Source organism: Mesoplodon bidens (genome assembly GCF_964165515.1).
Source record: "Mesoplodon bidens genome assembly, chromosome: X".
Taxonomy (NCBI): domain Eukaryota; kingdom Metazoa; phylum Chordata; class Mammalia; order Artiodactyla; family Ziphiidae; genus Mesoplodon; species Mesoplodon bidens.
In genome coordinates this window covers 121,216,503-121,242,934 of record NC_138163.1, presented here as the reverse complement: position 1 = coordinate 121,242,934, position 26,432 = coordinate 121,216,503, and the positions used below count along the sequence as shown (strand labels likewise).

Below are 26,432 nucleotides of genomic sequence, written 5' to 3'. Positions count from 1 at the left end.
CATATAAACTGCATAATCTAGGACACTTTTTACTACAATATGGTTTTGTTAAAATTCTTTCTGGGTCAAGTTATCCTTTGATTAATCCAAGACATATCTAATTAGGAAAAATATGAAAATATACACGTTTAGTTCTTAACAAATTTATTCAATAAAATGCTTTTACTTTTAGCTGTGACTCAACAGTGAAATGTTGCAAATATTAATCATTATTTTCATAAAGAAAGTAAGTTATTTTTCTCTTCCTTGAAAGACACTCAAAGAGTCTTCCACTCATATTTCCTAAATCCTCATACATCTCAGGCTTATGATTTGCTATTTCCGATTGGGACCAGATCAGTGGTTCTCAACCTTGGTTGTACCTTAGAATTGCCCTACACTATTCAAATCAGAATCTGTCAGCATGGGAATCAGATATCAGTAGTTAATAAAGTTCTCCAGGTAATTCCAATGTGTAGCCAGGGCTGAGAACCACTGGCCTACAGTAATACATTCATTAGCCAAACCTCACTGAAAATGCTAAGTGAACAAATTTTTTTTTTCACTTAACATTTCATTCACTGATATCCACCCATGTATCAGGGACTGCGTAAACTGTTAGGTGTTAATGAACACAGTCCCTGCTTTAGAGAAGTTTACAGTCTAATGTAGGAAGCTGACATTAATCAAGTAACTACTGGTTAATGTATAATTACAAATTGAGATTGGGATGCTAAAGGAGAGGTAAGACTCTACCAGATGCTACAACAAAGGAACCTCACCTGATTAGGATATCAAGGAGGCTTCTCTAAAGAAGTGATCCTAGAGCTGAGAGCTGATGAATGAGCAGGAGTTACTAGGGAAAGTGAGGAGAGATGGAGACAGCACTCCAGTCTGAACGGGCAGCAAGTGTGAAGCCTCTCCTGCAAAACGAACCGAAATCTTCTGGAGGGACGAAAGAGGCCTAGGAGCTACTAGGCAGAAAGCCAGGGGTGAGCAGTATGAGAGGGGACCAAAGAGGTAGCAGGCCAAACCATGTCAGACATTTCTGGAACAAAATTTAATTTTCATATATTTTTCTACCTTTTTATTTTATATTGGACTATAGTTGATTAACAATGTTGTGTTCGTTTCAGGTGTACAGCAAAGTGATTCAGTTATACATATACCTGTATCCATTCTTGTTCAAATTCTTTTCCCATTTAGGTTGTCACATAATACTGAGCAGAATTCCCTGTGCTATACAGTGGGTCCTTGTTGGTTATCTATTTTAAATATGGCAGTGTGGACATGTCAATCCTAACCTCCTTAGAAAAGTTTTAGGTCACGGCAGAACTGAGAGGAGGGTAAAGAGAGTTCCTGTATACCCCCTGCTTCCACACATACGTAGCCTTCGCCATTATTCACATCCCCCACCAGAGCGGCACAGTCGTTACTATCAGTGAACCTACACTGACACATCATCGTCAACCAAAGTCCATAGTTTCCATTAGGGTTCATGCTTGGTGTTGTACATTCTATGGTTTTGGACATATGTATGATGACATGTATTCATCATTATAGTACCATACAGGATAGTTTCATAGCCCTAAAAATCCTCTGTGCTCCACCTATTCATCCTCCCACCCCTCACCCCTGGCAGGCCACTGATCTCTTTAACTGTCTCCACAGTTTTGCCTTTTCCAGAATGTCACGTAGTTGGAATCATACAGTATGTAGCCTTTTCAGATTGGTTTCTTTCACTTAGTAAGATGCACTTAAGGGTCCCCCATGTCTTCTCATGACTTGATAGTTCATTTCTTTTTAGTGCTGAATAATATTCCATTGTCTAGATGTACCACAGTTTATTTATCCATTCACCTACTGAAGGACACCTTGATTGTTTGCAAGTTTTAGCCATCATGACTAAAGCTGCTATAAACATCTATGTGTAGGTTTTTGTGTGGATGTAAGTTTTCAACTCTTTGGGTACATACCAAGGAGTGCAACTGCTGGATCATATGGTACAGATGATACAATTTTAAAGACTATATCAATTCCTTTCCATACATACTCTCATGGTTTGTAACCTAAATAGTTGCCTCAAATCTTTTATTTTGCAGTGGAGATCTAATAATATAGGGAATGCCCAATCATTAGATCTCAAACAGTATGAAATCAGTAAACCCTACATACCCAAAGTATAATGCATCACACTGTACTGTCTTTTCTAGTAGACCATAAGTTTGCGAGCAGGGACTGCATATAGTTCAACTTTGTATCTCTGGAGTCTAGTACAGCGACTTGGATATAGCTGACATCTCAAAAAGATGTGTGAATTATTAAGTTATTCAAGATCCATTTCCAGTCATGGAAGAACAGGTTATTCAGACCACCCTCCCACTTAAAACAAAATACTGGATAAAATTTTTAAAGAAAATTATTCAAAGCATCATAATGCTAGAAAGATACCAATAAATTCCAAGGCTAAACTTTAAGGGCAAGGCTGACCTCCTTTCCTTATATCTTTAATGAACATGAAACTTCTGTTTCAATTAATTAATCTCTTCAGTCATTGAAATACTATTTGTGCTTTCTCCAAGTCTTCAGTGTCCCCCCCCACTTTCCCTCTAACCTTCAAACTTCCATTCAAAACCTTCATAACAGTCCTAATCATCATGTCCTCCTAGCAGTCTTCCTTAATCCTAACAGGAGTAAGTGATCTTTCCTTCTTCTGCAAGTGCATTAGGAATATTCAGTTCCATGAAATTGGCAGTTAAACTAAACCCTAACTCCTCTATACCATCTTCCTTATTGTTGCTTTGGATTTTAAAAATATCTGTAAATTATGTTTTGTTTCTTAACCAAATTTTATGACCCTAAAGAGCATGGCTTTTGTTGTATGCCTCTTTTATCTCTGTGGATTCTTAAACCTAGACAACTAGCCAATGTTTGTTCATATAAGTAAAGTCATTTATAAATTGTCTCTAAACCAGTGGTTCTCAATTTTAAGCATGTATCAGAATGACAAGGAGGGTGATTAACAGAGATTAAACATTGATTTCTGCCCACCCCCCACCCCCGAAGTTTCTGATTCATTAGGTCCGGGGAACAATATCAGAATTTGCATATCTAACAAATTCCCAGGTAATGCTGCTGGGTCCAGGATCATACTTTGAGAACCACTGCTCTAAATCTTTGTGTCCTGAGAATAGTTGCTATAATACGGTTCTTATGATTTGTCCCAACATTTCTACATCAGTATCCTTATCTCTGGGGAAGTTTACAGAGGATATCACTCAGACAGAACTAATATATATTTTACTGGCCATTCAGCTGCGATCAGTAGCTATTTCAAAACCACATTGGTCTATTTCTTTTAACCTTTTGGCTAAAGAGTATACTATTACAAGTCAGAAACATCCTGCAATCTTAACAACATGCTACATCCCTTTTTATCGTGTTATCTTCTTTTGTGATTAATGTTTTAAAACTTAGCTAGAATTCTTTACCTTACTCATATTTCCTCAAAATGTGGATGCTCATCTTATCCACTGATACTATGCTTTTAAGAGGATGTCTGTACTTCCTCTGTTTTGTGGAGGAAGGTCCTATTTATGGTTTCATTCTTCCTTTTCTCTTGACAGGCAGTGGGGATACAAGCACGACTATAATGTGGATTGCTAGGGTGATGGGAGCGAGGGTATGAATTTGGAGGGAGTTGAACTTGGAAGGAATTAAAGAAAATGTTTTAATATAGACATTTAACCTCTATGAGCTTTTATGAAAACTGACTCCTTTGAAGAAAAAAAAACTAACGTACTCCCATGATGTTGAGGTGGACCGTGGATTCAATAAGTCTTCTAAGAACCTGTAAGCCTTGTTGGTCTCTGGACTTACTATATTTTCAGTTGTTTTGTGATTGTCTTGGCTATGTTATATCTATCAAGTTTGAAATGAAGGTCAGATACTGACATATTGGAGCTCCCAACCGACAGAGTTGGCTTTGGGTAAATAAGGCAAAGCATGAAGTCATTTTAAACATGAATTGAGCATGAGAGGAGGGTACGATAGTAAAGAGAAACTCCCTACTTGTTCAAGTGTCTCAACAGCAGTGGGTAAGGCTACTAAGAATTAATTAGTTTATTTGTATGCCACACTTTGGCTAAAGATATGGGATTTGCTGTGGGGCAGGGTACTCATCCTTTGGGGGTTGTAGGAATTGCTATGGTAAAGGCCAGATGGTATTTTGTCTAAAATATTAATTTCCAAGCCAAAATGTATAGTGACATGCCAGCTCTTATGTGAGTGGGACAGAGACACATGAAGTGATATAATTTGTTTTTATGAGGGATTCTGAGTGACAGTGGTACCAAAAGAAACACTGCTTTGATGCCTTGTGACAAAATGTGAAACAGAAGAGGTAATCATCATTCTCCTCATCTCAGTTCCCAGAGGACTCTCAGGAACATGAAACCTTGGCACCTTGAGGAACCCTCATTGTGAATCCTAGGTGACACCCGTCTTGGTCCAGATATCAGTGTTCTTGTGAAAGACACTGAAAACAATGGCAGAGATGAGGTGCCACCTTCAAGTGACTTCACAGAAAACCTCTAGTTATAGGAAAGAAGGTAGCTGAGGAAAGATGAGGGGAACCCAAGACATGCTCCCAAATCTATTGTTCCTGAGCTTCCAGAGAAGTCCCAGGCACTTCTAGAAAATACCTGGACAAGAAAATTAGAGAGGCAAAGGGGATGACTTGTGGCTAAAGGTGCTGCATTATCAGTGATAGAAGAAGCCATCAACAATCGATAGATACTGTTCACCTACAGTCACAGACTGGTGTGACTTAGGGAAGCTCAGATCTGATTATATAGGGCATTGTTAGGAGAATCTGGAGGCCAGCTGAAGACAAGGAAATATTTGTGTTTGCTTACTTCCTTTACTTTGCAAGGAAGCCTTATAACCTAAAGTAACAAAAATGAATACCAATTTTCCAAAAGATTTTGTTCACAATGACCAATGAAGAAAAAACTATCAAAAAGATTACCAAGTGAAAATAACAGAACATTACGTATTATTTAACATGAGGCAAATATAACCATATATAACAGGTTGTGAAGTTCCGAGGTGTCAAATGCACCTCAGAAAAGGATTTGAGACAGTAAAAAAAAAAAGGGGGGGGGTGATGAATGCCTGATTAAATATTTCCTCATAGGGACTTCCCTGGTGGCACAGTGGTTAAGAATCCGCCTGCCAATGCAGGGGACACGGGTTCGATCCCTGGTCCAGGAAGATCCCACATGCCACGGAGCAACTAAGCCTGTGTGCCACAACTACTGAGTCTGCACTCTAGAGCCTGCCAGCCACAAGTACTGAGCCCACATGCCACAACTACTGAAGCCCGTGCGCCTAGAGCCTGTGCTCCGCGACAAGAAGAGTCACCGCAATGAGAAGCCCAAGCACCACAACAAAGAATAGCCCCTGCTCGCCGCAACTAGAGAAAGCCTGCACGCAGCAATGAAGACCCAACAAAGCCAAAATAAATAAATAAATTAATTAAAAAAATCTTCCCATAAACTTGTTTGTGATCAGTGGATAATATTTTACTGCTTAAAATTTACATATTGTTTTAATAGCAAGAATCGTGACATTTTAGCAAGTAAAGCAAAAATAGATGCCCAATGAACTTGAATTTTGATCAACAAACTTATGTTTTCTGTGAGTAAACCCAGAATAAATCATCTGGAGAAAATGTAATTCTGAATTTACAATTTGGGAATTTGTGCCCGTCTTCAATTATTAATCCTTTAACTGTCTTTATTTCTAAGAAATCTGTAATTGCTTGAGATAAATATCCTATGGAGTGGATTTCTTGAGAATTTGGAAAATACAGCGATTAAAAAGTACTTCTTTTAGGATTTTGTTTTTTCCTTAGGTTGAAAGCAGAATAATGTAAAAATTCTTCATTTGTGGAGAAGCATTTTTCAGCAATACATTACATTTAACTAGAAAATAAACATGAAGCCAAGCTAGGAGTTCATTTTTGAAAAACTAACTTTAACGCTGACTCATTTAGAAATTAAGTCAGTTAACTGGCAAAACTATTGATTCTTGCCAAATTGCAACCTCCCTGTCAACTAAGGACAACTGATCCAAATAAATATCTTGTGGCTATGGCAACACAACTTTCACAATAATATAAACAGAAATACATTTTTAAAAAGAGAAAGAATTTTCTTCATATCATCAGATATACAGTAATAGATATGCGATGCTATTAGTACTAACATACCTCTTTGACACACACACACACACACACACACACACACACACAAATAAAGAACACTGACTGTAATAGTAAAGATTCGCTGTGTGGCATTTTTCTTTGTAATTTATTTTAAAAATCTGAATCTAAGGTTATAATATCCAGTGCTTTTTAAACACCATTTCCTCAAAGAAATCAAGTAGAGTCATCCCTCAGTATCTGTGGGGAATTGGTTCCAGGACTCCTGTGGGTACCAAAATCCGCAGATACTCAAGTCCCTCATAGTACAGTCTGCCCTCAGTATCTGCAGGTTCTGCATCTCTGGATGCGGAAGGTCAACTGTGCTTACGCTTTGCTTTACAGCATTAATCAGGCTTATAATGATTTGGGTGACAATTTTTTAATGGCCTCCCTTGCCAAATCTAAGATTCCATGAGAGAAGAGACTGTCCCTCATGTTTTGTTCATCACACTGTCCGTAGTGACTGGGACTTTATAAGTCCTCAATGGGAAATTTGTTGGATGATTAAGTTCCTGTACATTCTATTCAAAACATTTGTGACAATGGTCATAATTCCTTGTTTTTATTTACTCAACTATTTATACTCAAATATATTAATTTATACATAAATATTTATAAGAATTGGGAGTTTTGGTCTATATTAAAACTCTACTAAGTATAGAAAAGGTTAATCTGTAGCAAAGCAGAGTAAGTGTTCAATATCTACCCTTGTGGTGCCTCATATTCCATCATCTAAGGATTTCTTTGTTTTCCTGCACTGCTTTTCCCAGTGGTCTTATTTTAGAATTCAGATTCTCTAGGGAGGGAATGTTCAGAGTATAGAATATACTAGGGCAAATTAGTTTTTCCATTTCTCTTTTCAATTGGGTTTCCCTGACAAAAACTCTAGACTGAAATAATCTCGGTGCAGTTTTTAGTCTCTTAATTGGTACTATATATACACACACATACATATACATATACAGGATACAGAGGATAAAAGTCTCAAATAAGCTGGAGGGGTGGGTCATCAAAGTTTTAGGCACTTTATATTTGATTGACAACTCTCTACCTTAATGATTTTATTCAGTACCATTTTAAAATATTTAATCTTCTCTTATATATCCTGGAGGTGACTGAAGTTGTTGTAGCTTAAACTTTCCGATATATTTTTTGGTAAAAATTTTATCCACATACAACATAAATATAGAAAACTGCTCAACTCACAATTGTACAGCTCAGTGAATTTCTGCAGTTAACACAGTCATATAACCAGCACCCAAAATACCAGCACCCCAGGAAAGCTCCCCTCATGCTCCCTTCCAGTCACTGACTTTTCACACCAAATATTAGTTTTCTGAGATGTTTTTAGCTAACAGCTCTTTATAGAATGTGTGGGCACTTAAAGCCTATTTTTTTTTCTGTTTCTGAGCTTTAGCCAAAATTCTGAGAAACTAAAAACAATCCCATTTGACATCCTCTGACGTATCTTTAAGATTACAAGGCCAAACCTCTCAGAATAATTTTGAGATTCAATCAAAGGAGAAATAACTCTAATTTATACATTTAATGTTTGCTATCTTTCATTAAAATCATATCAAGGAATTGATTTCTTTGTTCTCATTACCTTTTGCCTTTAAAAACTGGCCAGATTAGCAATGAAATTTTCTCCTAGAAGTAAATCTTTTCAGAGACAGGTTCTAGTTGATTCTTCACTTCCAATGAGTTAAAGAGAAAAGACATCCAAATTTTCAAAGGACTGCAGATTTAGAGGATTAAATCTGAAAAAGCCCTTATTGACCATTCCATCCAGACAACCCAATTTACCGATGAGAAAGTGGAGGCCCAGGAAAGCAAAGTGTTTCATCACAATATTAAGTAAGGCAGACCTGTACTAGGATCTAATCCCTCCATATCCAGTGGATAGCTCTTTCCAAACTATAAGTAGAGCTGCTTCTACGGAGTGAGATGGCCTGAATGGAAGCTCTGATTCCACCACTGACTGGCTAGGTGAGCTTAGGCATATTGCTAGTGTCTCTTAAGCCTTAGTTTACTCATCTTCACAATGAGTTACTGTGTGTACTTGGCAAATAGTCAACAACACATAGTCACAATAACTATTGTTACTGCTGCTGTTGTTCCTGTTGCTGAGAGAGGGAAAGAAACCCAGATGTGACCCCACTGCATACACTCTCATAAATATGGGGCATCTGACATTTTACAAAACTCTTAGGGATGCCATAATGGGGGGTGGAATTCATTGTCTGGCAGGCTTCTGAAACATTCTGTAGTTACTCCCTAAAAGTAGTTTGAAGGAAAGTAAAACGAGACCAACAAACGTGTTGCTAAGTCACTAGTCCTGACCAACAGTTAGATACTTTGGTATGGCTGTCAAGATATCTCAGAATGGTACCTTTGGGGGGTACAGTAAAAATTGGTTATAAATGGATTGGTCAGAGTATGGACGATCACCAGAAAGAGAGAATACCTCTCATTGCTACTTCACATATGAAGAGCTGTGAGACTCTTTTCTCCCTTGATGGACACCAGCACAATGTAGCCAAAGTAGAAGTGACTTTATTAGTAGACACATTCCATCATCAGATCATTTTGTTCTGCGAGTCAGTTATTTTGCAAAAGTTCCATTATTCAATCGTATCTCCCAGGTTTCACATTTTTCTTTTGTATTTATCCCACTAAAATTCATCTTGATTAACTCTCATCATTCCAAACTACCAAGATTATTTTAGACACTGGTTTGACATCCAGTGTTAGCCATTCATCCCAGGTGTTTAACATCTGAGAAGTGATCATCGTTATCTTTTAGGAATACTCTGGGATGTCTAAATCTACCCCCATCACACAAATACTGAGATGGTCCACTGTCCAATGTGCTTTGAATATAGCCATTCAAAACACCTACAGATAAACTTAAGTGTACGATTATCCAGTTCTTTTATTATCCTCTTTTTCAAGACAACGTGATAAAGAATTTTGGCTTTCCCCTACAGAAATAACAGGAAGGCTAACTCTCCACTCAATTTCCTCAAATATATGCATAGTTGCTAAAATATCAACCAATTGATAATGGCTAATCACTTTAAGTTACCTCAGGTCAGGTTCCTTTTCCTAAAACTCTTTTAGTTAGTCTCAATATTTGTCTTGCCAACTTAGAGAGACAGAAGTTTACTAAACTCTTTCAGGTTTTTTAATTGAAATCCAAATATACAACCCCTGGAATAAGGAAATCATTGAAAGTATTACTGATCAGGTTTGCATACTGGAAATAATTTTATACTCCATTCAGTCTAGCTGCCCAACAGAACACTAGATTATTCAATGGAGTAGACCTCAGGAAAATGTCCTAAGATTCTATTACACAGTTCTCAAAGGAAATATGTACATGCCTCAACATCATTGTTTTTCAGTAAATAAATGAGAGTCCTAGTAATCTGAGAATCGCCCTGCTCACAGGGAAGCTTGCTTGTTCAACAATCTCCTTGGGAGTTTCAAGACACCCATCTGCAGCTGTTCTTTTTATTGGGCTTTATGAAACACATGCCTCATACAGAAAAACCAATCTGTGCATTTAGAGGCATAGTAATACTGGAACATACTTCTTTTAGGAAGGGGAAGAGAAAGTGACCACTAGAAATGGATGTGGTTTTATGGGGGTTAGTGTAAGAATTATATAACAACCCATTTCCTATCATTATTAAAAGCCTCGATTCATATAAGAAATGCAACTTAATCATCATATACTGATGGATTTGGATAGACTTCACAAAGGTTATCTGAAACCCGAAGGAATTTTTGTGGTTACTGTTATTTTTTCTTTTTTAGTTATGTATGCCAGTTAGTTATATTTTGTCTCTCAGCTACAAATGTATCCTTTTGTATTCTACAATGCAAGCGCTGAACTCTAAAAACTGTATTTTCCAGACTCCTTTGCCAGTTGGCTTCCTGTTAGATTCAACTAATAGAAGACACTAGAGAGACGCTGGAAAGCAGGGGTAAAGACTGTGGTTTTGTTTCATGTCCCAGAATCAGCAGTTCCTTTCAGTTTAATTTATTTTTGGCATTCCTAGAACACCTGCCTCATTATGCCTACTCAAAGGTACCAGAAGTAGCCAGGGTCAGAAGTCTGAGCTCCAGCTCTGTAGAGTCCCTCCTCTAAGATCCTAGGTTACCAGAAACAGCTGGATGGTAACCTAAGTCTGAGTTCCAATTCAGCCAGTCTCCTCCTCCCAGTTCCTAGGTTCTGGTCACCCCAATTTCTTCTCTTTAATATTCTCAGACTTAGAGGTGGTAGATGCCTCTTGCAGTTATTATCTTTGGGTTACCTGTCTTCTTTTTGCTCTTTTAGCCCTCCAACACCTGTATACTCAATTCCCTATACTAAATTCCTTCTGTTGAATACATAGTGTGGTTTCTATTTAACTAACTGGATCATAACTGATACATTATAAAATGACTGTTTTTCCCAGAATGCCCTCTAACAACATTTGTGAAGTACCTCTTCTTAATAACAAGTAGCTTCTGTGCACATTTGTCTCTTGAAAAAGAGGGGACATTCAACATTTGCAAGTGACCAAGTCATTGAAATGATTATTTGAACCCTAAAAATGTAAACAGACATACCTGTTCAATAACTATAAATATCTGCTTCAGGGAAATGAATTTTGTTAAAGAAAATTCTGTAATAAAGTTTGTTCTTGCTGATTATGCAAATACACTGCCAATAAACAAAATTTGCTGGCCACCCATCATGAGTAATAAGTCCCATACTGACAGCCTGGGTTTATATGAGCAATTGGAAGATGAGACTGATGGAGACTGATGTTTGTTAACAGCCTATATGTGAGCTGAGTACTTTCAACATATGTTTCTTTGGTTTATCATCATAGAAGTGTATGAGGTAAATATTATCTCCATTTTGTAGAAGAGGAATACAGGCTCAAGAGGATAAATTACTGCTCAAGGTCATATAACTGGTATGAGACAGAGGCATAACTTTAATCTAAAGGTCTACCATCACTTGTATCATACTTCCTTCCTGCTTACAAGCCATGATCTCTGGCTTCAATAACTTTAAAGACAAATCACACTATCATAAAAATTACTTAATATTTACAAAATTAAATATATATAAATATTGTGGAGTAAAGACTTGATCATTTAGCTTCTGATCATCACATATTACATATTTTAAAATCTAGTTTTACTAGGTAAAATGAAAGAGTGAAAGAGTTAGAAAGGTATAAGGCAATAATTTAATGCATCCTTCTGCTATTAGACAAGTCTTCACCTAATGCCCATGATAAAGTTATGTAAACAAAAAAGCAATAATTAGTATGAGAGAAGGGAGATAAAACACCGAACAATTTAATTGGATTTTGTTGAAGTAAGAAATGTCAGACTCAACAATAAACAGGGAAACGGTACAGTTATCTGGGTAGAACAGAAATAATAGCTGATCAGGGACAAAGACACAGGGATTTCAAATCCCATTTTGCCACTGACTCACTTGGTAACATCTGACAAGTTATAAACTGCCTGCTTTTTACTTCTCCCAAAAGAAAACAGTGGGAAGATGATATGAGAGTCATGCACCATATCACAGGATCACTGTGAGGAATAACTATTCAAAGAAATTTTCATAAAGTATTTAGACAATATCAAATACTACATAATAATAGTTTAATAGACAAAATGATTCAAATTCCCAGATTACTGCAGTGACTAAGCTTTTTTTTTACTTTTTTTATTTATTTATTTTTATTAGTTTCTGCTTTATAACAAAGTGAATCAGTCATACATATACATCTGTTCCCACATCCCTTCCCTCCTGCGTCTCCCTCCCTCCCACCCTCCCCATCCCACCCCTCCAGGCGGTCACAAAGCACCGAGCCGATCTAAGCTTTAATGTGATCCTCTGAAAACAGGACAAGAGGTTATATATGAAATTAAGTGAGGAATTTATTTCTATTTGCATGCCAGTCATTCCAATGGCAAAGTCTGGCTTATATAGGTGTAAACAAACAGGAATTGGGCAAACATTCAGTTGATCTAGTTCTTCAGAGGCCAATGAGCTAAGTTTCAGTGAATGAGATCCCCTGAATGTTAAGTTTTGTCCAACCCAGATACATTTCTACAAACAAAGCCAAAGGCTACACAGAGGCATCAAGAGTATAGGGTCTATGAAAGTTTCACAGGGGAGCTCCAACATACTATAGCCGGCACATAGCATGCTCACAGAGAAGACGTATCAAGCTAGGGGGAATACGTCAGTTGGCATGCAGGGAAGTCCTTGACAAAAACAGTAACCCCAAAGTAATGGATAATTATAATCTGAACCAGAATATAAACAAGTCTTAACTGAAATGTAAGCCTAAAGCAAAATGTAACATCCAACACTCAATACAACTCAACTGGATTCAGAATCTAGTATAATTTTAGACAGATGTTGAAATCAAACAGGTGTTATAATCTGGAAGAATGGGCTAATGGCATGAGTTTAGATATAACTGTAGTGTGTCTTGAGAAGTAGGGCTGCATCTAGGAAAATTTGTCTGAGATAAGAGAGGAAGATGTGGAGCCAAGGACTCAATTCTGGGAAATAAGGCTAGTTTTGTAAAGGCAGAAAATCAGGCTCTGATCAGTAAGCCAGGGTAGAATCTTTTGTCCCCTTCCATGCTCTACAAACCTCAGAGACTCAAGTAGACAGGCAGATAAACCTCTAACCTCTCAATGGGAAATCAAAGGGATTAGATTCCAAAAGTGCCACCAGGGTATTGAGAATGCCTATGGTTAGTTGTTTTCCAGTCACCTCAAACTCCCACTCCCTGGATTTCTGAGGATCATTATAAGACTTCTATTTACCCTCTCACCAGGTATTTGGAGGAATTGCCTAATGTTTTCTCAGTCTGGGCTACACTTATACCAAGGTCAAGGAGAGGAAGGTGGCAGATTACTGGAAGATTAATTTGTTCAACTGAGCTGCAAAATGCAATGAAAAGGAGATTGACACATAGGATTCTTTTGTAAGTGAAGTACACACTTATAAAATTATTTAAATGTTCCATTGAGTACTGAATTTAAAAATATGAAAAAGAAGCACTACCTTAACTTAGCAGAACTTTTACAAAGAATTAACACAATTGATCTAGCAATTGGCCAAGAGGAAAGAAATATGTACATGTGGGAAACAAATACATAGAATTCATTAAAACCAGAGAAGGATTACCAGCTGAAAACATTTTAGCAAGCTCATGAAAAGTTTGAATAAAAGTATGTTATAGAGGGCTCACTCTTAGCCACAGGAGAGGCCATGCCACAGAAGGATACAAGGCAAGTATCTCTTAACAAAGCAATGTTATGACAGTGAAGTCTTAACAAAACACTTCGCATTTACTGTGTGCCAAGAATTTTCTAAATTTTTTACAAGTACTTATTTAATAAATCCTTAAAATCACCCTATGAGATGGGTATCATTTTTATTCCCATTTTACAGGTGAACAAACTGAATCACAGAAAGGTTAACTAACTGGCCCAAGATCACACCATTTATAAATTGTGGTTCTAAAGTTCCAACTCAGGCAGCCTGACCCCAGAGTCCATGTTCTTAACTAATACATTATTCAGCCTATTCAAGAGCTGACTCCAGACTGACAATTCTAGTTGTAAGGCAAGTTTCTCCAGTACCTGACTCTATGCTGATTATTCTTGTTCTAGGGCAAGTTAAAACATATCTATCCTTTTTCCCTCTCACTCATAGTATATTTTGAATTATTCTAGGATAAAAAGAAATTTCAGGTGAATTTAAAAATCCAAGGTATTAGCGACTACAGCTTTCTAGCTTTTTTGGGGGTTAAACAAATACCTCTGGAAAAAAGGATAATTGAAAACAATAATCCACTGAGCAATCTCCTCCTTGGGGTTTAAAATTCTGTATTTAATCTATATAGGTATGATATAGAGTCTTGTTTAGAAAAATAGATAATATGAAATTACTGCGTTTGGTTACTTTCAAAAATATTCTAGATACATAAAGGTAGGCAGTCCTAAATATAGTGTCACATTTTTGAATCTCAGCATATTCCATCTTCCTTACCAGTCATGTTAGAAGAACATGTACTTGTGTTTAATAATGTATTTAAAAGCTTTAATAATTATATGAAAATAAACCAAATAGAAAGCAAAAAATATATATATCTATCAGGACAATCTTGGCAAAAGCCATGATTCTGTCAATAATTAAATTTAATTGCCAGATGCTTCTGCTGTGGCACGTGAGAATAATGCTAGTATTTGGGACCACAACTGGCATTCTAATAACAGGCAAACCCTATTCAAATATGGCTTTTATGGGTTTCATTAGTAGATGCTGTGAAGCAAACTTTGATCTGTCTTATATTTAAATCACGGAGGAGTGGAACTCAACTTCAATGTCTTAGAAGGTCAGATGGAAACAATATTTTACCCAAGTATCTGTACCCACATGAAACTGACTGAAAAGCAATCAGTGCAAATGCTCACAGATGTTCAGGATTCACTTGCCAACTTAACCAGTGACCACAATGTTAAGGTCACGTGGGATTCTGTGCCTCATGCACAGAGATTATCAGTGTCCTCGTTTTTCAGGTACAAAAACAGCCTGAGAATGAGGAACTGACTCGTCTGAGGTCACACAAGTGGTTAGAAGCTGAGCTGTATGTAGACCAAGCCCATCACCTGATCTCTGTTCTTTGACTCTTAAGCCTGCTTCCCCACTCACTTCAGTTTAATGTTGGCAAAAAGTGATGTCAAAAGAGAGAATGAAGATAAAAATATCAGAAGAATCTCTTCTTAGAACAAACTTTAGCACTGAAAGCTAGATGGCAACAGCACTTTTTTAGCTCATGATTTAAAGAATGACTCTATTTAATACCATCTTTGGCAATACTAACAATTTATAACTATGTATTTGCAGTTATCCACTGTAAATAATTCACTGGTGTAAGATTTACCCTCTAAACGTCAGGGACAACAGGGAAAAAAACTGCTGCCATGAAGTATTTATAATGTGTTTGTATAAGTCAGGATTCTGAGCAGGAAACACAAATCATTCTAGCTATTTTAAGAAAGAAAAGACTTAAATCAGGGACTTAGGTGTTACGAAATCATTGGAAGCCCTAAAGGAGCAGAAATCAGGGGCCATCACTCAAATTCTTGGGTTTAAAAACATGCTACCATAGATGTGATCCAAGGATTAGGAGGCTGCCTCTGGACAACTGCCTCTGCATACCCACAAAGTTGGTTATTTCATTCTGAAACCCTGATTTTCACTGTCACAGTTTTTTCTAGACACTCTCTTGGCTTCACCACCTCTGCAGGCCATGAGAAAGAGCATCTGGAATTTGGCCTCTGCCTGAAGTCTGCATTCCAAGTCTCTTAATGAATGAATCTAATTGAAGGGAGAGTTAATTCATATGTAGAATCCTAGCTGCAAGGGAGTCTAGGAAATAGTCTTTAGTTTCTAGCCTTTGCAGAATTGGATGGTACATAGAAAAAGGTGGGAATTAATAGGGAGTTCCAATCATGTTCATCATGGTGTTAGTATTTTATAATTTAATAACAGGAAAAACACATCTTAAGGTTTTGAAAAACCAAAGTGTTATAGTAAGACCCTTTTTGTTCAACCTTTTCATGCAAGGAGAGAGGGTAGAGGGAGAGTGAAGAAGGAAAACATAGTCTGAATGTTATCTTGTGCATTTAATTCCTGTTGTCCAGCTGTGTAGCAAGGTGAAGAGCCAAAAACTAAAGGACGGTCTTTTTAAATTACTAATTTAAAAAATGTTAACATCCCTGGATGAAGCCACGTTTTAAAAACCTATCAGTTAATACCTTTAAAGTTACTAGCAGGATTGATGGCAGGGTTCAGGGGTGGGTTTCAGAGACAAATTTCACCCATTTTTTTGCCCTAAAGGAAATTTAAAGCTAAGTGTAGCTCAGACCCAGGTCTGAATACCAGCTCCTCTATTTTTGTGATCTTAAGCAAGCTGCTTGGATTTCCAATGTCTTAAGGATTTTGTATGATAAGGATGAAAATAGCATACTTACCAGGTTTTCTGAAGATTAACTAATTTTGTGATGTTTCCAGTATAAATGCTAAATGACAGGATGAAGACAACAAATACAATAGTAATTCAAAGTTCAAAGAAATTACCAGGCGCTAGAATAAATTGGGGCCATCATAGAGCAAATGGGACTGAGGTTGGGGTTTTATAGGTAGTAGAACTGATGGAGAAACTTTGTAGACAGAGGGAGTAAGTTTCAGAACTGGTAGATGGGAAGGAGATTGTGAGGATCTGAGCTAGGGACACCTTCAGGAGAGAAAGGGAAAAAAAAAGAAGGGACCATTGAAATCTCTTTGTGACATGCAATTCTAATCAGACCTCATGATGGTATTTACTAGAGGAGAAATATGGGGAGTTCTTTTCTGTAGGATGCTTTTATCAGGATATACCTGGTCTCTCTAAGTTGCTTACAGAAAACAAATCTGGAATTTTTTTTTATTTATTAGGCATAGCAAACTGGAAAAAGTCAGTGTTAACTATGTAAATATCATTGTAATGGGAAACCTGAACGAACTTTTTGGCCAAGCCAATATAATGGAGATGCTTATGACTGAAAAAACTCACTGTGTAACTGATGTCTCATATGGATTACTTAGACAACTTATACATAAAATCTGATCCAGGGCAAATACTAAGATAGAGAAGAAGAACTTGGCAGTTGTATTGGCAGTCTCAGATTTCATGCTTCACCTGTGTCTACCAATTGCCCATGTCCTTAGAGTTATTATTCTGATACAAGGTAAGATATCTAGTTCTACAGAGTGTGATTCAACAATCTGACCCCTTACTTTACCCCAGTAGCATAAATGATTCATTTAGCGGATAGTGGGTGGAACACATCCATTGAGGCAAGGACTTGTATTTGATGTAATGAAAGGCAGTTGTTGGAAAAGGGAGTTGTACTTAAATTTGAGAGTTTTAAATTAGAGGTTTTGGAATTTGGATTTCATGTCATAATAAGGGAATGATAGTGGTGGATTAAATAAGATGATATAAGTGTGTTAATCCAGTAAAACAGTACGTAGGAGAACAGGAAAGAAATGAGATTTTAGGTAAAGGATTTGTAGATGACTGTGGTAATTCAGGCAAAAGTGGTGAGAAGACTGTAAAGGCTTGAACAGATGCTTGAGATATAATTAAAGTGTTCTTAGAGATTTATTAGTCATGAAAAATAAGGAGTTAAAAGTAGTAGCTTTTAGGCTGACTGACAGGTGCTGTCTGGGACAGAAACAGGTAAGTTTAGAGTTAGTTTGACATAGAATTTTTTAAGGATCAATGAATCAAAGGAGCTAGGAGAATACACAGGCACACACCCACACTATCTCACATATACATATACACACACAATCCATGTTTGGAGATGAAGAGACATACAGACATGCAGTCGATCTCATAGTGTAAATCAGTTACCAAGGTTAATTACCAAGTCCTCTGAGAGTGAATAGGACATAAAGAGAATTTATGCTTGATTGAAAGGATAACCAAAAAAAAATCACAGAAGTGGTTCCAATGATCCCTCTCCTGTTCTCCCTCCTCTGGTCACAAAGTGTGACAAATGTGTATAGTGACAGATTTTATATTCTTGACCCATTTTGAACCATGATTTTTCTGTGCCAAGACCCCAGTATATTGGTTCCTTGGCTTGTTTCAAGGGGGGAATATCTGGGGTTTAAGTTGAGATTCAAACCATCATTTGAAGCAAGATATACCTTTCAGTAACTCCAAAACTCTGACTGAGGGACTCCCTCCTTTTGATGACCATTCTTGTCCGTCAAGAGCACAAGCAGTTCATCTTCCCAAAGTTGTTTCATCAGAAGTGGGTCTCTCTCCACTTGGTATATGAGGACTAGTCAGAAGAGTAGGGCATTGTAGCAAGCTGAATAACAGTCCCCCAAAGACGGCCATGTCCTAATCCCTGGTACCTAGGAATATGTTACCTTATGTGGACAAAGGAACTTTACAGATGTGACTAAGTTAAGGATCTTGACATGGGGAGAGCATCCTAGATTTTCCAGGTGAATCGAATGTAACCACAAGGGTCCTTAAGAAAGGGAGGCAGTAGAATTAAAGTGATAGAGAAGATGTGATGATGGAAGCACAGACTGGAGTAATGCCATGTAGAGGAAGGAGTCATGAGCCAAGGAAAGCAGGCAGCCTCTAGAAGCTGCAAAAGGCAAGGAAAAAGATTCTCCCCTAGAGCCTCCAGAAGGAACCAGTCCTGCTGACACTTCTATTTAGCTTAGTGAGACTGATTTTAGACGTCTGACGTCCGAACTGTAAGATTATAAATTTCTGTTGTTTTGAGTCAATAAATGTGTGGTAATTTTTTTAGCAGTGATAAGAAACTAATACAGGTTTCTAATCATTTTTGGAGCACCTATGTCACCATGGTTAGGAAGACAGTGTTTGGCTTACTTACAAAGAAAGAGATAAAACATTTTTATAGCCAGATTGTTCTGATGTGTATAAAGTTATCTCTGATCTAGGGTACATTTTACATGCCAAACAGTCACATTTTAAGCCCTGGATATAACGTAATCCTTGCTACTTCCCTCAAGGGGAGGAAAACATGGCATTATTCTATAGGAAAGTTCCCAATTCACAGACTAACCCAAATTTATCTTTTAGAATCACAGCTCCCTAGGTGATTATCACAAATGGAAACTATTTAGAAATATCCTCTGGGATAAAGCAGAGGTATTAAGATAAAAAGACCCAAGAAAGTATCATTAATATGGCAACTGAAATTTTACTGATGACTTTAGAGAGAATAGTTCAAGTTGAGGGTGAAAGATCACCTCGATCAAGGAGAAGTGGTTCTCCACTGGGGACAACCTGTCCCCCGGGAGATGCTTAGTAATGTATGGAAACACCTTTGGTTGTCCCAAGTCTGGGAATGCTACTGGCATCTAGTGGATAGAGGCCAGGGATGCTACTGAACATCCTACAATACACAGGACAGTCCCTCCCCCACCAGAAAAGAATTATCCAGTCCAAAATATCAAGAGTAGGAAATGCTGAGGTAGGAAACCCAGGCATAGAGTAAACGAGAAAGTCTGCGTGACCATGCTTATTTTTCAGAAAAGGAAACAGGAACTAAGAGAAAAGAAATGATCAAATTGATGCCATCTGACTCCTAATTAGATAACTTTTGATAACATACCCTCTCTAAAATATGTCTCTATCAATAGAGAAGAATGCATATATTCTCATATATACCAAGTGTATGTAAATGTTGAGGCCCTTTCAAGTATAGAATGAATCTCAGTGTAACCCTTCAAAAAGTTCTACTGGAAATTTGTAACTTAAGGAAAGAGTAAGCCTTTCTAAGTACTTCAAATCATCTGTATCATTAGTTTATACAAACAAATAGCTTTTGTTTAAATATAAGCCTACCTTCAGAAAGAAATACTAAGCCTAACTTCAGAAAGAAATCACTTAATCACTTGCAGATTTTATTCTGGAGGAAAAAATTAAGTTCTTTGGAAATTCCCAAAGAGAGTTGAGGGCTGAAGGCTGTCAGTGGCAGCATTCTCCGCAGATAGGGGAAATAAATCATTCAGTCCTAAAGGAGAATCTAAACAAAAAGCACAGCCTCCACAAGTGGTTTGGACAGAGAATGCTATGGGGCTTAGTTGAAGGGAATGAACTAATTGTGTGATGTGCGTAGAAAGTACAGGTTGGGTATAATGTTATTGAATTGGAATTTAAGCTGAAGCTTGGACTATGATGAGGATTATTCCAAGTAAAAAAAGCTAGGGAATCACCTTCCAGGCAGAGGGAACAACATATATAAAGTAACGGAGTCGAAACAGCAAAGCATAATCGGAGGAAGGTTAAAGTTTAATCAAACTGGAGCTTAGAATAAATGTTAGAGGAGGAGAAGCAGGGGCTAAAGAAGGGACTTGGGAAATAATTTTAAAATAAATTTTAAAAGATAAATTTTTTAAATAAATAAATTTTAAAGTAAACAAGAGATATGGAATTTCTCCTGTTGAGAAATCTATCTGTAACAAGGGCTTTAAGAGGAGGAAGTAGGGCTTCCCTGGTGGCACAGTGGTTGAGAGTCCGCCTGCCGATGCAGGGGACACGAGTTCGTGCCCCGGTCCGGGAAGATCCCACATGCCACGGAGCGGCTGGGCCCGTGAGCCATGGCCGCTGAGCCTGCGCGTCCGGAGCCTGTGCTCTGCAGCGGGCGAGGCCACAGCACTGAGAGGCCCGCATACCGGAAAAAAAAAAAAAAAAAAGAGGAGGAAGTAATAGGATTTTACTTAAAGAAGATAATTCTGCAAGTACTGATGATGGGTGATTGAAATAGAGGGAACCCTAGAGCAGGACAATGTACTTACAGTAACTTGGACACTAAATTGTGATAGTAAGTTGAAATTGTTTTCTCTTCAGGGAAGGAAAAGTGTCTGAGATGAGGTAGATGATAAAGCACAGATTCCATGAAATTTATCAAGAAATCAATTTACTCCCTTCTACCTACATACACCTCATATGTCACTACCTACGGAGCAGGCACACTTACTAGTTTTAGTACCAACATGAAATAATAACTTTAGCATCGAAGAATTCAAGTAGAAGCTTTGAACATACAAATGCCTTCTAGTTCAGACCAGAAAGGTAGTTTTGAATGGCAACCAGGTGAACCTGGAGGGCAACCAGTGATGATCAGTCAACCCTATTAAATGGCAACCAATGGCATGGATTGAATGTCTTTCATTCAATGACAGGTAAAAAAGCTAACAAAACCCCACAGCATAGGACATGAGAATATTCTATAGTAGAGGTTAACACTTGTGAAGCAGAAAAATATTTGCTATTAAGTACATTATATAATGAATTACTTTGTGACTTTAATAAAATTTAAAAAATAGTCTTTAAAACAAGAGATAAAATATGAGCTGGCACAACAGTCTGACAAGAAGAGTTTGAAGACGGAGAGAAATTTATTGATTGATTCAACAAATATTTATTGAGCAGTCTTAGGTTGGCAGACCTAAGAGGCAGGCCCTGAACCAAGGATTCCCATGCAAGTCAGTTTTTAAGGAACAGCTTCCAGAAAGACCAGTGAGCAAGTGGCGGAAGCCAGACATGGAAAGGGGAGAACTCTGAGCTTCAGAGAGAAGTGTAAGTTGCACTTCCCTTATTCTCACACAGTCTTTGGCTAAAGTCCACCCAGAGTGGCTATGTAAACTCCCAGGCTGTTCCAGCCCTCTGTGTGCATCAAAGCAGCTCCAGTAGCCAAAGGGTTCAGACACTGTGCAGGTGTTAGAAACAAGGCATAGAGTAGCTGGGGGAATAGACACACAGAAATAGTAGAAGGGATTCTAGGGGATCTGAGCACCCACTGTGAAGTCACCACTGGGATGGGTACTAAGAACACAGGGATGAACAAGACAGAAAGTGTCCCTGCACTAATAGAACTTATATTCTAGGTTGGAAGATGCAGACTATAATCAAAGAAACAAAAAATATAAACAGGATAATGATGGTTTACGTTAAGTACGATAAAGTGAATTAACATATAAAAGAAAGAGAATGGGGAGAGGGCATCTTATATTATGGAGTCAGGAAAGGCCTCTCAGACAAAGGAATATTTGTTCAGATACATTAAGCTTGAGTCTTAATGAAAAAAGGAGATAGATACCAAGGAAATATTGCAAAAAAAAAGAAAGAAAATCTCTATTAAAAGCATAAAAGAAAAAATCAACTATGTAAAACATAGACCCCAAGTCCAACATAGCAAGCTATCTTGGACAGTGACTTAAAGCCTGAGTTTTAGTGGTTACATGTGTGGGAATATGAAATAAAGCCTGGGATCCAAGAAGGATGGGGATTCAGATCAAAGATCCCTCATATAGCTACCATTCCTTAAGGGGCATATCTTCAGTGGGAAAATTAGGAAAAAAATGGTAGAGACAGGTAGATGCCTGTCCGTATTAGTCACAACTTTGCATAGAATAGGGGGGGCAAACAAAACCCCCAAATGTTTAACCACCTGTCTGTATTCAAGTGGGCTTGGGGTCTAAATTCACACTATCTGTATGGCCCAAAACATTTAAGATGAAAAATTAGACTATATAATCCTGAGATGATAGTGTCTCTGGGTTCCTGGAAGAAGAAAATACAAATTCTCATTGGAACAATGCACCACAGAGATAGGCACCAAATTTTCAAGAAACATGAGCTCACAATCAAAAGGAAATATATGAGTAAGACAAGTAAACCATGCGAAAGAACTAAGAAACAGCAAACTGCAACATCAGACCCACTAAGTTTGGAGATTCTGGTTTTATCAGACATAGGATATAATGTTCATTTGCTTATTGTATTTATAGGCCTGAAAGATTAACCAAAAAAAGATTATAAAAATCACCAGTGTTTCTGATGCCAGTTTGATAAAAACAGGCTTATCTAGTTACTTCCCAAATATATTTTGAATGATTGGGCAAAAACATTATTGATATACTTGAAAAACCAGCTACTGTTTGTTGATTTTAGGAACCATTCCCATCTCTCTCTAACTCTCCCCTGTATGATGGGAGCATAAAGCCTGAAAACTACATTTCCCAGACCCCATTGCTAACAGAGTTTCATCTACATCCTGTCAATGAAAGGCATCTGCAGGAGCTTTGGATGGCACAAGACAAGGAGAGCATTATTTTTCTCTGGCAACTGCATCTAGGAACATGGACATCAGAAGACAGTAGATTTCCTGAAATCTACCCTCCTGACTTAGTTCCCCCAGGATTCAGTAGTTGTGTGAGCCTCTAATTCCCAATATTAAACCTCTTCCTGCTGGAAATACCTAGAGTAGCCACTATTTTCCTGAGCAAGGCTTAGCCAGTGACCTATGAGGCATAGTCAAGGACAGGAAGTAAGGATGAATAACAGCATCCACAAGAGCTTTTAAATGGAGTCCTGACAACAGTGATTTATAGCCAGAGCTGAATTTTGACAATTGGATTAAATATTGAGATTTCAGAAACATGTGAATGGAACAGCTGAGCAAACTCTTGCTGAATATCTTCCTTGATGCCAAGACAAAACAGGGATGAATAAACGAATTCTGCAATATAATTAGTGGAATTTTTCAACTTATCAAAATGGATCATCATAAATACTGTAAAACCTAGACAAGACGTCAGACCCCCATCAAAGTAATGTGATCACAAACAAGATGATCAATTAGGCAGATGTCAAGCTTAAGAGCCTAACTCACTGCCAAAATAGGCTTATTCCTATAATGAAGGACTCTGGTGGCCATGTTAACTGATGACTCCCCTGAGATTATTTCATTTCAAGAATTTAATAATTTGTAGCCTTCCAGACTTCAGGAAATGTGGACTATTTTTAGATGCTGCAAATGTTGCTGAACATGGAACCTGAAATCTTAGGAAATATACTCAAGTTTTCCTTAATACGTTCACTCACAGAAACAAGTCAACTCCATAATATTCAGTCTTCTGGATTGTATATTTTTTTAACAAAGACACAGTAAAACACTTTAAGCTTTTAGAGTCTTCAGTTACAAAGGACATAGAAATCATTTGGCAATAGAGTAATCTGAAAATCTAGGTAGGCTCTAAACCATCTTAATTTAGAGTTTCCATCCCACATAATACCAAATGTATTAGAATGCACTCATATCCCACAGTCGTTATGTTTTGCTGTATAATATTTAAAGAATATTTGCAATTTAGGTTTTGAAATTATTTGTCTTTGCATAACTTACTTAATTTATAATTGGACATGACCTCTCAACACTCATGCTGCATGCTCAACAACTCTAACAAAATGAGAGTTTTTCTTTTCATATTTTAGAGTTAATAATTCTTTTTTTCGTATCTCGGACAATTTCATAAGCCCTTGAGAAGCTATGGTTGGTATGAAATGTGAGACTAACAATAAGCAATTTGCAACTTGGGCTGAGAGTATGAACACATATGGTCATCTAACTGTTGATAAGTTTTCTTCTTCCCAGTACAAGATACTAGAAAGGGATGAGGAGAAAGACTTGATTTATCTGTCCATTCCTCTTTGAATTTAGAAGCCCACCTAGGCTCTGGTATTGTCAAGCCATCGATCTCTCCACTCCCACATCCCATGAGTCAGAGGTGCTCTTCCTCCTACCTGACTACTACCTGACACCCAGGAATCTTGTGGCTACTTCCTGTCAGGCTTTAGAGAGTCACTGAGCCCAGTTTGGCTATTAAGGAGTTAGAGTGAGCATCAACAAGGGTCCGGAGTCCAGAACATTGTCACTACTCAGATGAAAGTGCCTAGTTAAGGTGACAGTCCTCCTGGCTAACACCACTGGCCTTTTCTGCTATTTAACTACCCATAGAGAGAAGGTGTTTTGATAACTGTCTTCCAGGGTAGGACAAATTGGTTTCTCCACTAGTAATCTCGGCTTTTACAGGAAGAATGCCTAGATGAAGATCAGTTTCAACAGGAAATATTATTCTTCTCCAACAATTTACTCATCTTTCTAACACAATAGCAGCTAATAGGATGTCTGTCCTTCATGAGAGAGAACTAACTTTTATCAAAAAGCTACTTTGTGCCAGACACTGTGCTAGGTGCTTCATATACATTCTAATCTAATTATCATAAAATTACATCAAGTAGGTACTTTCATTGTCCCTATTCTTTAAAAAAAGACAACATGGGACTTCCCTGGTGGTCCAGTGGTTAAGACTCAGCACTTTCGATGCAGAGGGTGTGGGTTCCATTCCTGGTCAGGGAACTAAGATCCCATATGCCGCACAGTGTAGCCAAAAAAAAAAGTTATCAGCTTACAAGAAGCTATTTTCCAGTCCTTGGTTACGAATCCAAACCCTCTGATATCACAGCCTGTCTGTGTCCCACCACCTCACCCAGTGCTTCTGTTTACAAAGCACTTTCTATGCACTCTTTTACAACAAAGCCAAGCCCATCATTTAAAGGGGTTGGGAGTAGTAATTAAAGTAGTAGTGTTTAATTAACCCTTTTACATGTTCTGACCTAAAAGGTACTGTATAGACTCGCCAGAACTGTCCATTAAAAACCTTTAGGCTGATAAAGTACATTACAGAGTGATTTCCTTCCTGAACGTTGTTTAGTCAGATACAGAGGAAACTTAAATAGAGTCTGAGTGAAGAAAAATGTTTTGCTCTTCAGCAAGTCAAGGTGTTATAATAACCTCATAAACCACTATAAAGATAGCACTGCCATACTGCAGATGCTGTACGAGAAACAAAGAAACTGACTTGACGAAGTCTATTTTAAAATTATTATCAGTGGATGGAACCAGTATGTGCTACTGGAAGGCAATTATCAAGAGGCCTGCTCCCTTCAAAAAGTGGTGAAAGAGCAGGAAAGGCGAGTTTCGAAAACCTGGAGGGCCATCAGCTTAACTCTTATATACTTATTATCAATAGTATTATTTTAGTATATTTATTTATATTTCTATTATTATACATAAGATATATTTTAATATCTTACAAATATATTTTTAAGTATTTACATAAAATGAAAAAATCAGGCTAGCGTCAGACATATGTCACACTAAAGAGTAAGACAAAGAAGTAATTTCTACTAAGTTCTATGAAGAAACATTATGATTTCAAATTTTATAGTCAACTAAATACTGATTTATGGGTAAGGGCATCAGAAAGATATTTGCAGGTATTCAAGGGAAGATGACATGGAGTATTACATGCCATTTCTGAAGAAAATATTTTATTTTTCTAACTTATGAAAAATTAAATAAAAAATAGAAGTTTAAAATTGAGGAGAACATGGAATAAAGCATTTGAAAATGAAAAAGCTAGTTAATACAGAAATATATAAATAATTGTTTACAATAGTTATAAGTTGGAACATAAAAGTCAAATATAGGGCTCCCCTGGTGGCACAGTGGTTGCGAGTCTGCCTGCCGATGCAGGGGACGCGGGTTCGTGCCCCGGTCTGGGAAGATCCCACATGCCGCGGAGCGGCTGGGCCCGTGAGCCATGGCCGCTGAGCCTGCACGTCCGGAGCCTGTGCTCCGCAACGGGAGAGGCCACAGCAGTGAGAAGCCCGCGTACGGCAAAAAAAAA

At 37.7% G+C, this 26,432-nt stretch overlaps 1 protein-coding gene across 1 annotated transcript in view; it reads right to left on the bottom strand.

Annotated features, from left to right (window-relative positions):
* The window catches only part of LOC308608555 (uncharacterized protein), a 934,308-nt gene that overhangs the window by 219,316 nt on the left and 688,560 nt on the right, over positions 1-26,432 (bottom strand). The window lies entirely within an intron of this gene.